Source organism: Sinocyclocheilus rhinocerous, unplaced genomic scaffold (assembly GCF_001515625.1).
Source record: "Sinocyclocheilus rhinocerous isolate Xijiao unplaced genomic scaffold, SAMN03320098_v1.1 scaffold4168, whole genome shotgun sequence".
NCBI lineage: Eukaryota > Metazoa > Chordata > Actinopteri > Cypriniformes > Cyprinidae > Sinocyclocheilus > Sinocyclocheilus rhinocerous.
Genome location: NW_015655451.1, coordinates 62,769 through 75,404, shown reverse-complemented (window position 1 = coordinate 75,404; position 12,636 = coordinate 62,769). Strand labels below are relative to the sequence as shown.

General features: G+C 39.5%; 1 pseudogene; it reads left to right on the top strand.

Moving 5' to 3' along the window:
• The first annotated feature begins 11,232 nt into the window (after positions 1-11,232).
• The window catches only part of LOC107718322 (NACHT, LRR and PYD domains-containing protein 3-like), a 30,808-nt pseudogene continuing 29,404 nt past the window's right edge, over positions 11,233-12,636 (top strand).

Sequence of the window (12,636 nt, the reverse complement as noted above, 5' to 3'; positions counted from 1 at the left end):
AATTCCCTTACAAATGAGTAAAAATTCATTACATGAACGCATGAATTAACGTTTCTACATTTCTGAGAGCATAGCCTGTAATTTAGATATATTTTTTGGTTTTACAAATGCTAGAAACTTGATTTTCAAAGGAGAGATTGCTACCAAATAGCACACCTAGGTTCCTAACTGATGTCGAAGAATTGACAGAGCAGCTATCAAGTATTAGACAGTGTTTTAGGTTGTTACATGGGGAGGTTTTTGGGCCAATAATTTAAACCTCTGCTTTTTTCTGAACTTAGCAGTAGGAAATTCCTAGTCCTCCAGTTTCTTATCAACTATGTATTCCGTTAGTTTTATGAATTGGTATGTTTCATCGGGCTGCGAAGAAATATAGAGCTGAGTATCATCAGCATAACAGTGAAAGCTAACACAGCATTTCATAATGATATCTCCCAAAGGTAACATGTTAAGCATGAAAAGTAATAGTCCTAGTACTGAGCCTTGAGGTACTCCATACTGCACTTGTGATTGGTATGATACCTCTTCATTCACTGCCACAAATTGATAATGGTCAGATAAGTATGAACCATGCCAATGCACTTCCTCTTATGCCAACATCATTTTCTAGTCATTCAAAAGAATGTTGTGATCGATAGTGCTGAACGCGGCTCTAAGATCCAGTAGCACTAATAGAGAGATACAACCACGATCGGATAATAAGAGCAGGTCATTTGTAACTCTGATGAGAGCAGTCTCAGTACTATGATATGGTCTAAATCCTGCCTGGAAAACCTCACAGATGCCATTTCTCTCTAAAGGCTGATTTATACTTCTGCGTTGGACCTACGCCGTAGGCTATGTGATGGTTTTCATTTATACTTTTGAATATACGTTGTCCACGTCGACGTGCAATTACACATGCAAACCACTAGTCCGCAGTGTCCACAGGCAGATTGCTGGTGTAACCCACAGTATCAAGCTAAAAGCCGAAGAACAAGCTACTCGTCGGGAGAAGCATCAGCCGTGACAGCGGCAAATAATATTAAATAACAGATAATTCATTGAAAACTACAAAAAAAGGAGACAACAACAGAACAGGAGAAGATGGCATTCTTTCAATCTCCACAAGGACGTGTACCATGGCAGAACAACATTGTTTGTCGTGGACAACTAAGTGATGTGTAGTGCTATGTTTTATAATAAATCATAAGACACTTTTTCTTTGCTTTGTTTTATTTTAAATAAGAAGGTGTAACATTAAAATATATTAGTGCAAAACACACACACAAAACTCAAATACATACGGAGGGAGGGGTTCTAGCAGACCAATCACAGTACTTGTGGTCCGTGTAGGATTGACGCACTGTTAGATTTTTGGAGAGGTGCATGTCAGGCTACGCCGTAGGCTACGCGGGCGTAGGTTCGACGCAGAAGTTTAAATCAGCCTTAAGAAGGAACATAGCTGAGAGGATACTGCCTTTTCTAGTATTTTTGACAGAAAAGGGAGATATGAGATCGTTCTGAAATGAACTAATTCTCTAGGATCAAGTTGAGATCAAAATGAGAGATCAAAATGAGAGGCTTAATAACAGCCAGTTTAAAGGTTTTTGGGACATATTTTAATGACGATGACGAATTTATAATAGTCAGAAGAGGATCGATGACTTATGGAAGCACTTCTTTTAGTAGCTTAAAGGGATAGTTCACCCAGAAATGAAAATTGTCATTAATTACTCAACCTCATGTCGTTCTAAACCCGTAAGACCTTTAAATTAAGATATTTTTGATTAATTCTGAGAGCTCTCTGACCCTTCCCAGACAGCAATGTAAGTAACACGATCAACGTCCAGAAACGTAGCAAGGAGATCGGTAAAATAATCCATGTGACATCAGGGGTTCAACCGTAATTTTATGAAGCTACGAGAATACTTTTTGTACGCAAAGAAAACAAAAATAACGACTTTATTCAACAATTCGTCTCCTCTGCGTCACCCTGGTGCCATTTTGGAGAGTATCCACTGAACGTAAAAACGTATGCTATTCTGTGTCAGCTGCATCATGCGGATACGTTGTTTTCGTTCAAATCAAAGCGTAAACAACGTAGAAAACGTGTGACGCAGCTGACACAGCTTCGCTTAATTATTCACAACGGCATGTGTTGATTTGCTATGACAGACGCTTCAGATTGTGAGATCGCGTACATTAACTGAAAGAAACGTTCATGGATCGGAGGACAGTGTTTGTTTTTGCTTTGTAATAAGAGTTCGGCACAAATGCGATTCATTCACTTAGTGAGTGTAACCGTTTTTACGGCTCCTTGACACAACCTGTCAAAAGGCTTATATAAACGCAGCAGAATAAGCCTTAAAAGTTATCAGAGGTGCAACAGCGCGTTCATATATGTTTTCGATGCAGAGTGCAAATGGCTGTGCATTTATTTGTGTTTTAACTCGAAGGGAGCGAAATTAAGCTATCTGAAACCGAAGTTGTCTGTCTCCCCTCTTCCCCCTCCGCTCCGCACCACGCCCACTTTTTTAGCGTTTTTTAAAACTGTGGTGAGAACTAACCAGTGCTGAAACAGGGGGTTTCATGACCCTTTAAGTTACCCAAACAGTATTTTCAAGTACTACTTTTGTTTTTTATTTTCTAGTTTGTGGTCTGAATCATGTCATCTGAAATACATTCCAGTTGGAGCCTTTTCTTGTGATTGCCATCTTAACGGTGATAACATCAACCGGTAAGTTAGCCGAAGTAAACTAGTTAAAGGTTTTTTTTTTTAATCATTATCCATTCCCTGGGAATCAACCCTATGCTCTCAATGTCAAATGCAGAAAGGTTAATTAATGCGTTCATGACCTCAAGGTTAGATAATAGTAATGCTGTATTGGGTGGTCGTTCTGCACGCTTAATAAACAAACTCCAGCTGGTTCAAAATGCAGCAGCTAGAGTTACAAAGTCTCTTTAAGACAAGTCATGTCACTCGGCGGCCATCTTTGAAACACCTTGAGACGCGCTGACTTTACCGATTAGCAATTGGCTCTTTCATTCAGAAGGCGAGGCTTCCTGCAATTGAGCGGCCATATTGAGCGTTGCATTTTTCCCCATTCAAAACCATACGAGGGACACGTCTTGGGTATTCTATAGTCTTTGTAGAGTTCTTACTAGAACCAGGAAGTATGACCATATTAGCCCGGTTCTGTCAACACTGCACTGGCTCCCTATTAAACATTGTATACATTTAAAAATCTTGCTAATTACTTATAAAGCACTGAATGGTTTAGCACCTCAGTATTTGAGTGAGCTCTTATCGCATTATAGTCCTTCATGTCCACTGCGATCTCAAAACTCTGGCAATTTGATAACACCTAGAATATCAAAATCAACTGCGGGCGGCAGATCCTTTTCCTATTTAGCACCCAAAATCTGCAGCAATGTACCTAACACTGTTCGGAAGGCAGACACACTCTGTCAGTTTAAATCTAGATTAAAGACCCATCTCTTTAATCTAGGGATGGGGAGTCGACTCCAAAAGAGTTGATTCCTCGACTCTGAATAGCTCTCGTTGTACGTCAACTCCGAAATCGCTGTCTTCACTGATTCTCAAATCTCTAGTGCCTGGCAGTTGAGTGCAGTATATCAGCAAAGAGTAAATGGAAATAAGCGTGGATCCGTTTGCAGTGCAGTCCTTGTGCGGTTCGTATGCGGTGCAGAAGCAGCACGATATCAAAATCAACTGCGGGCGGCAGATCCTTTTCCTATTTAGCACCCAAAATCTGCAGCAATGTACCTAACACTGTTCGGAAGGCAGACACACTCTGTCAGTTTAAATCTAGATTAAAGACCCATCTCTTTAATCTAGGGATGGGGAGTCGACTCCAAAAGAGTTGATTCCTCGACTCTGAATAGCTCTCGTTGTACGTCAACTCCGAAATCGCTGTCTTCACTGATTCTCAAATCTCTAGTGCCTGGCAGTTGTGTGCAGTATATCAGCAAAGAGTAAATGAAAATAAGCGTGGATCCGTTTGCAGTGCAGTCTTTGTGCGGTTCGTATGCGGTGCAGAAGCAGCACGGGCTCATTGTGCTTTCACATGTTTGTAGTGAGCTATGATCCGCGGCTATTTACCACCATTATTTTGATTTCAAATCCAAACGTTACTAAAAAAAATTTAAGCATAGTGATTATCTTTTTACACAGTAATACAATCTTTCATACTTACGTTTAAGCGCAAGATATTTAAATGACTTCTATATAGATTTATATATTATTAAGATGCTCAAGCAAGTGGCAAAACATGTAAACAGAGCCTGCAGTCTACTTTTCTTACGTTAAAAGGTGGCTATCACAAACATTTTAAATTAAAACTTACCATAAACAGCCGTCTCGTGCCTTTTCTTTCGCATTACATCCTTATTACAATCCTGCTGGTCATAAAGAACTTTGTTTTTCTAACTCTACGAGTGCCATCTATGTTGCCGTATTTATTTAAAATAGTACTTTTCCCTTGCTTTACCCCTTCAGCTAAAAAGCTGTGTTAACCGTAAAAAAAAAAACAGACTTTAGGCCTACTTATTTGCATTAGTTAATACATTTCGTATCAATCCATGTTCATTTTTACCGTCAACAATGCGCTGTCACTTCAATTCAGCATGTGCAGCACAACGAAAATAGACTCGGTGCAGAAACTCTTGGGAAACGATCACTGCGATGATAAACGAGAATAAACAAATCAATAAGTTTACATTCGTATGTATTTTTGTATTGTATTTATTTTTAATATCAATGCTGTTTAAGACAATATAGCGCCATCCCCTGATCATTATAATGTTACGAATTCATTAAAGAATACCTTATTAATTCTGACACAATATTCCACCACTGTTTTTTTTACTTTATTTTATGTATTTATTTATTTATTTTTTGGTGAGTTTTTCCTCTGTAAAATTAGGTGTCGGCAACAGCTAACAACTCTAAATGGAGTCGAGGAGTCAATTCTATCGACTCCTATGGTGGGAGTCGGAGTCGACTCCGAAAAACCTGGAATCTTCTCAGCGCTTATCGGCAAGGATTGGATTCATGTATTCGTGCTCAAATGGCAATCTATGATGATTCAGTCGGATTGGAAAGCTTCGTGCAAAGAGCCGGTCGAATCTCACAATGCTTGTCAGCCTGCCACACCATCGAAGCTGCCCACCAGTCTGTCGCACCCGCCCTGGGCTCCCCAGTACGAGAGCCTATGCAGCTGGACTCCACACGGCTCACTCCCGCTGAGCGTGCACGACGCCTTGTAGCCGGACTCTGCCTCTACTGTGCTGCAGCTGATCACTGATCACCTGCCCCGTCAGACCCCCACGTCCTGCGGTAAGTACCCTTCAACTAGACCCCGAAATTTCTACGCTCTCCATGTTATCTGTGCAACTACACACTCCAGGCCACTCTGTTACAGTCTCAGCCCTTGTCGACTCGGGTTCCTCGGACAACTTCATATCGCAGGACCTACTAAGACGTCTCCATTTGCCCCGAACACTCTCAACCAAGGGTTCATCCGACCTTCCACCTCGCCAGCTGCTTCAAGTTTTTTCTTCGTGGGCAAAAAGGACGGGGGCTTGCGACCATGCATTGATTATTGCGCTCTGAACTCCCAGACGGTGAAACTCCCTTATCCACTTCCCCTGGTCCCCGCCGCTCTTATAACCTCGTTCGTATCCGGGAAGGTGACAAGTGGAAGACAGCGTTCATCACACCATCTGGCCACTATGAATATCTCGTTATGCCACCCTGGTCCCCGCCGCTCTCGAGGAACTCCGTGGGGCACGCATCTTCTCCAAGCTGGACCTGCAGAGTGCTTATAACCTCGTTCGTATCCGGGAAGGTGACGAGTGGAAGACAACGTTCATCACACCATCTGGCCACTATGAATATCTCGTTATGCCATATGGCCTAGCCAACTCCCCGTCTGTCTTCCAAAGTTTCATGAACGAGGTGTTCCGGGAGTTCCTCCACGACTTCGTGATCGTCTATATCGATGATATCCTCATCTACTCCCGGAACCTGGCTGACCATCGCCGTCACGTGAAGCAGGTCCTCCAGAGGCTCCGTCAGCACCATCTCTACCTCAAGCTGGAGAAGTGCGAGTTCCATCGCCCCACCGTGCAGTTCCTCGGCTACATCATTGGCCAGGAGGGTATTCAAATGGACCAGGGGAAGGTAACGGCGATCCAGGAGTGGTCTCCTCCCCAGTCCGTAAAGGAGCTCCAGAGATTTCTGGGTTTTGCTAATTTCTATCGCCACTTCATAAAGGATTTCAGTCAGCATACTGCCCCGTTAACTTCCGTGCTCCGAGGTAAACCCAAGTCCCTGTCCTGGAACTCCAGCGCCCACGAAGCCTTCGAAGGACTCAAGACAGCCTTCTGCACGGCCCCCATCCTTCGCCATCCAGATCCCCATATTCGTTCGTAGTAGAAGTGGATGCATCCACCACCGGAGTCGGGGCCGTGCTATCCCAACTATTTGGTGAGCCACTTCGCCTCCAGCCTTGCGCATACTACTCCAAGAAACTGACCTTGACCTTAACTGACCTTAACATGTGTTCAAATGTATTAAAATAACATGACCAAACAAAAAAGTGAATAAAAAACCCATCAGTTATTTAAAAGATGCATCCCAAATTTTGTCCACCTGCCCAATGCATTTTTCTCTGGTCCAGCCTGATCAAAAGAAGTCCAATTGGATGGAAACTTGCCCAATCTGGCAACACTGTTCCTGGTTTGAGTGTTGTGTGAAAAACGGGTTTGTCTGTGAGTCTCAGAAATGTCCTCTAGATGTCAGTGTCAGACAGACTAAACAATAATACACCTGTACTGTGAGACTGAAAACTGTGTCCAGATTTACAGTTCCTTCATTCCCCATCAATATTTTCACCTTGTGTATCATGAAATATGTAGTCATTTCAATGATAAATAGGGATGATCATTGCTGTCTGTCTCAGAATCAGAAAGAGCTTCATTGCCAAGTATGTTTACACACACAAGGAATTTGTCTTGGTGTCAGGAGCTTCCAGTGCAGAAAGTACAGACCTAGTGCAGATATACATATAATTTGTTTCCAGGTTGTTAACTGCACCAGACAGCCAGCTGCTCAACCTCTATATTAAGGACTGATTTACATGTTTTCACACATTTGATCAAAGCTTAGAGTCTCTGATTATTCCTCCATCTCCTCATGGTGTCTCTCCTTAAGCGAATGTTTCTCATTTAGTGAGTGTATGGAGCTGCTCATTAACTGTTCAGAAGAAACTTTCTTATGACAGAAGTGATGATAATTTGAGATATAATTAATTATCATTTGGTGTCTGGACTATTGCTGGAACAGATACTGTCTGTAATGATTGTAATGTGAAATGTTATTTGTAAAAACAACTAAACTGGTCAATTTATGAGACTATGACACTTTCAGTGAATATAAAATATTTTCTTGCACATCCTGAGAGTTTGTGCCGCTCAGATCTGCAGCTCTCTGACACTATTTATTCATTCACATTATTTTATCTATTATTCAGCCATTCATCTACTACAATTACACAGCAACATGTCCCTTCTTTTTTTAGCTACAAACTCAATAAGATCTGTAGTAAGGTCTGTAGTGGAAGTTGAATGTGGTTTTTTTTTTTCTATCCACACAATAATTTTTTTTTTTCTTCAAAAATTTTTTAATCAATTTCAACATCTCAAAGCTTCATCATAAAATGTTAGAGCAGTGTAATATTATGACTGTCAGAGCAAATTTGTGAAAATAAGTGATTTATAATATATCAAATAATTATTAATCATTTACTAATGATATGATTATTTCATGACTTACAAAAACATTTTTGGATGACTTAAAACACCCTTGTGGCATGGTAACATACCACTTAATAATCATCTACAAATGTATATTAAATGTTTAAATGATTAGTTAATCATTAACAAAACACTTTTAAATTACTTATACCTGATCGTTATTATAAAGTGTTACCAGAAATTTGATAAACAGTCTGTAGTCACTGTCACAACCAAACAGGTGTTTTTTTCAGACAGATTTGGCAACCTTGCTGACAAAAAAACCAAAGTGAAAGCAGATTGTTGTACATGCAGTGTTTACACTTGACCGTAAGATTTTTTCATTTTGAAAAACTGATCATTAAACAGTCTGTAGTCACTGTCACAACCAAACAGGTGTTTTTTTCAGACAGATTTGGCAACCTTGCTGACAAAACGAAAGTGAAAGCAGATTGTTGTATATGCAGTGTTTACGCTTGACCGTAAGATTTTTTCATTTTGAAAAACTGATCAGCAAACTGTTATTATTATTTGCTGATGTGAGAATTTAGATGTACCTAATGGGAAACCAAGGACATATTGATAACTTGTCCAATAGCTGAACATTTTGATCAAAGCAAGTCTTTAATAAGGAAGTGCCTTTGTGCTCCACAGCTAATGTAAGTAAGTATAAAATACTAACTTCATCGTGACGCACTCAAGAAACATGATTCAATATGGACAAATAGGGATTACAAGATTGTAACATGTTTCACTATAATGTTCTGCAATCATGTTTTCAAACTTTTATATAATGATAATTTTAAAGTAGCCTACTGTTGTTACTCCATGGGTTGTTTTACACTGTAAGTAATATGAAATGCAAAATATATTTCAGTCATAGATATTACTCATGCATTGCCTTTCTTAATTAATATAAGAAGAATATATGTGACCCTGGACCACAAAACCAGTCATAAGAGTCAATTTTTTTAAATGTATGGTTTGCTAGGATAGAAGGACAATATTTGGCCGAGATACAACTATTTGAAAATCTGGAATCTGAGGGTGTAAAAAAAAACGTCACTTTTATTGTCACATCACCACAGCACATGTGCCTTGGTGAGTGAAATTCTTGGGAGCGTGCTCCAGACAGTGCAGAAACAATTTACATATAAACATACAGACCTCAACAGATGACAATGTGTAATATACACATACATATAGTAAGTACACACAGTGTACTATTAGACATACTTACAGTTAACAATACACATTATACACAGTATGTACACATTCTACATTATGTCGACATATATACAAGTGGGATGGGTGGCTGGAGTCACTGGTGATCCTCCGGACTTTCCTTATACACCGCCTGGTGTAGATGTCCTGGAGGGAGGGAAGCTCACCTCCAGCAATTTGGCGGGCAGTTCGCACGACCCTTTGCAGAGCTTTGCGGTTGCCCGCAGTGCTGTTTCCAAACCAGGCAGTGATGCAGCCAGTCAGGATGCTCTCCACAGTGCAGGTGTAGAATGTTCTGAGGATGCTGGGGCTCATGCCAAACTTCCTCAGCCATCTCAGGAAGAAGAGGCGTTGATGTGTCTTCTTCAGCACTGCATCAGTGTGTGTAGACCATGTGAGATCCTCATTGATGTGAACGCCGAGGAACTTAAAGCTGTTTACCTGCTCCACAGGTGTCTTGTCGATGGTGATGGGTGTGTGTTCTCTGCTCTGTCTCCTGAAATCCACCACCAGCTCCTTGGTCTTGTTGATGTTGAGTGAGAGATGATTCTTCTGACACCATTTAGTCAGGGTGCTCACCTCCTCTCTGTAGGCCGTCTCATCGTTGTCGGTGATCAGGCCTATCACCGTTGTGTCGTCAGCAAATTTGACGATGACGTTGGAGCTGTGTGTGGCTGCACAGTCATGTGTGTACAGGGAGTACAGAAGTGGGCTGAGGACGCAGCCCTGAGGAGCACCAGTGTTGAGGGTCAGCGGGGATTAAGTATTGTTGCCCATTCTGACCACCTGACTTCTGCTTGTCAGGAAGTCCAGGATCCAGCTGCACAGAGATCTGTTTAGTCCCAGATTCTGGAGCTTCGCAACAAGTGTGGAAGGCACTGAAGCAGAATATGTGCTTCTAGAGACATTTAAACAAAGTGCATTTCATAAGATAATTACAGAAGATACACCCATGATATTGGTTTGAATTATAACACTATTTTCTGTAGTTGATGACACTATAAAATTGTTAATTTTCCAAGGGAAATTTCATCTGCATAAAAAGCCATCAAACACCGTTTTATTTTTTTTGGTATGTACTGTACATAAAAAAGTGGTTATGACTCAGTGGATCAAGCTGACATGTAACAACTATATCTCTTCTATTTAAAGGACTCTAGCAGTGTTATAATTTATGCTGAACTTGACTTTATATAAGCTACAGGTTTTTACCTAACCAGAAGAAACGCAGGTTTATTATTGTACAAGACAATGGCCAGAGACATGGGCAAAATGTGAAAATAGCACATTTTGGTAACACTTTACTTAAATCCCTCTATGTATAATGCATTATAAAGTATTATTAAAGGGTTTAATCAGAAAGCAACAGACTGTTTTCGAAAAAATTTCAATGCCATTTTCTATTCATCTTACCGCCATATAATGTCGTTAAAGTAGTGTTTAATAAGCAGTGAGAATTATTCCCTGAAGTGTTACCTTAACAACAAATAAATTTGTTTAAAATTTAGTTTAAAATAAACCAGTATCAGAATCAGCCCATTTGTTTTTGAAATAGCGTAATCATCCATGAGAAATCATGATTGGTGCATTCCTGTTTTTCAGTGTTGTTTTGTATCTTTTTTACCTGTAATTTGTCAATTATTTCATTCAGTGGATTGTCAGATATGTTGTGTGTGGGTCTGTTGATGGCAGACAGTGATTCTCCACATGGTTTACTCTCATCTCGAGGCTGAAAAATTGGTTTCATTAGTTTTCTTAAATCGTTCTGGTTGAACAGGTTTAAGTTCTGAAGAAAACTCCCCCCTCCAGAGTCTTATAAAAATGCAGAATTGAACGTTTCAGAGCTTCTGACCAAGACAGTTAACTGAAGAAACAAGAAACATCTGCACCATCATTATTCATGGTTAGTAAATAATACTACTTCATGAGATACTGAAACATGGATTTAAAAGTGTCATGCACTGTATTGATTCTACACTTATAGTATCAGACAGCATTGAGATATTATTTACATCAGTTTTTTGTTTGTTTGTTTTTTGCTAACAAAACTCAAAGCAATTATATCAGATTTGCTTAAAACAACTTTCTGATGATTCATGTCTCTATTCACAGCTTCAAAATCCAAATAAGATTTGAGCTTAGGTCCACATGGAAGTACTTCAGATCTTTTCTTTTTCTTGACCTGCAGCCGTGAGTTGGTGAAGGACGATGGCGTCTGTTAAAAAACTGATCGTGGACTCACTGAAGAAACTAGTAGAAGCTGAACTGAAGGAGTTTCATTGGAGCTTAGTGAATTTACATCATGAGAATTTATCAAGGTCTGAATTGGAAAAGGCGGATAGATTCGACACAGTAGATATGATGGTGGCATGTTTTGGAGCAGAAGAAGCTGTGAAGGTCATGGTGGATATCCTGAGGAAGATGAACCAAAACAATCTGGCTGAACAGTTGGAGAATGAACACAAGCAAGGTAATATTTAATTCACTGTGACTGTAATATAATTAAATATTTACAAGTGAAACCTCTTTTCCTCTTTGCTCTGCTGATGTGTTTGTGAGATAAATGTTTCCCAGTGAGTAATTCTCTCTTTCTCTCTCTCACAGCTCAGGCTGAGGGCAATATGAACACATCTGTCGCTGTTGGAGGTAATTCACAACATACCTGGAGTAAATATCAATCACTGTCTGTAAATGGAAACAAGAAAATATAACACAAGCAACAATTACAGGGCCATCAAAACATCAATGCACTGCAAAAAAAAAAAAAAAGCTCTTCTTACTTAGACTTTTTGTCTTGTTTCCAGCCCAGATATCTAAACATTCTTAAATCAAGAAAGATTTTCTAGACAAGTAAAAATTATTGTCTTGTTTTCAGAAAAAGTAAAAATTGAGTTTTTGCTTAGAACAAGCAAAATAATCTTATTTCGAACAGAAAACGAGAGTATTTTGCTTACCCCATTGGCAGATTATTTTGCTTGTTTCTGAAAAACAAGACTAATTTTTACTCGTCTTGAAAATACTTCTCGAGTTAAGATTTTTTTTAGATATTTTGGCTGGAAACAAGACAAAAAATCTAGGTAAGAAAAGCATTTTTTGCAGTGTAGAAGAAAACTAGAGTGTTTCTCCAGTGATATCCAGTTCACTCTCTCTCTCACAGCTCAGGCTGAGGGCAATATGAAGACATCTGTCGCTGTTGGAGGTAATTCACAACATACCTGGAGTAAATATCAATCACTGTCTGTAAATGGAAACAAGAAAATATAACACAAGCAACAATTACAGGGCCATCAAAACATCAATGCACTGCAAAAAAAAAAAAAAAGCTCTTCTTACTTAGACTTTTTGTCTTGTTTCCAGCCCAGATATCTAAACATTCTTAAATCAAGAAAGATTTTCTAGACAAGTAAAAATTATTGTCTTGTTTTCAGAAAAAGTAAAAATTGAGTTTTTACTTAGAACAAGCAAAATAATATTATTTCGAACAGAAAACGAGAGTATTTTGCTTACCCCATTGGCAGATTATTTTGCTTGTTTCTGAAAAACAAGACAAATTTTTACTCGTCTTGAAAATCCTTCTCGAGTTAAGATTTTGTTAGATATTTTGGCTGGAAA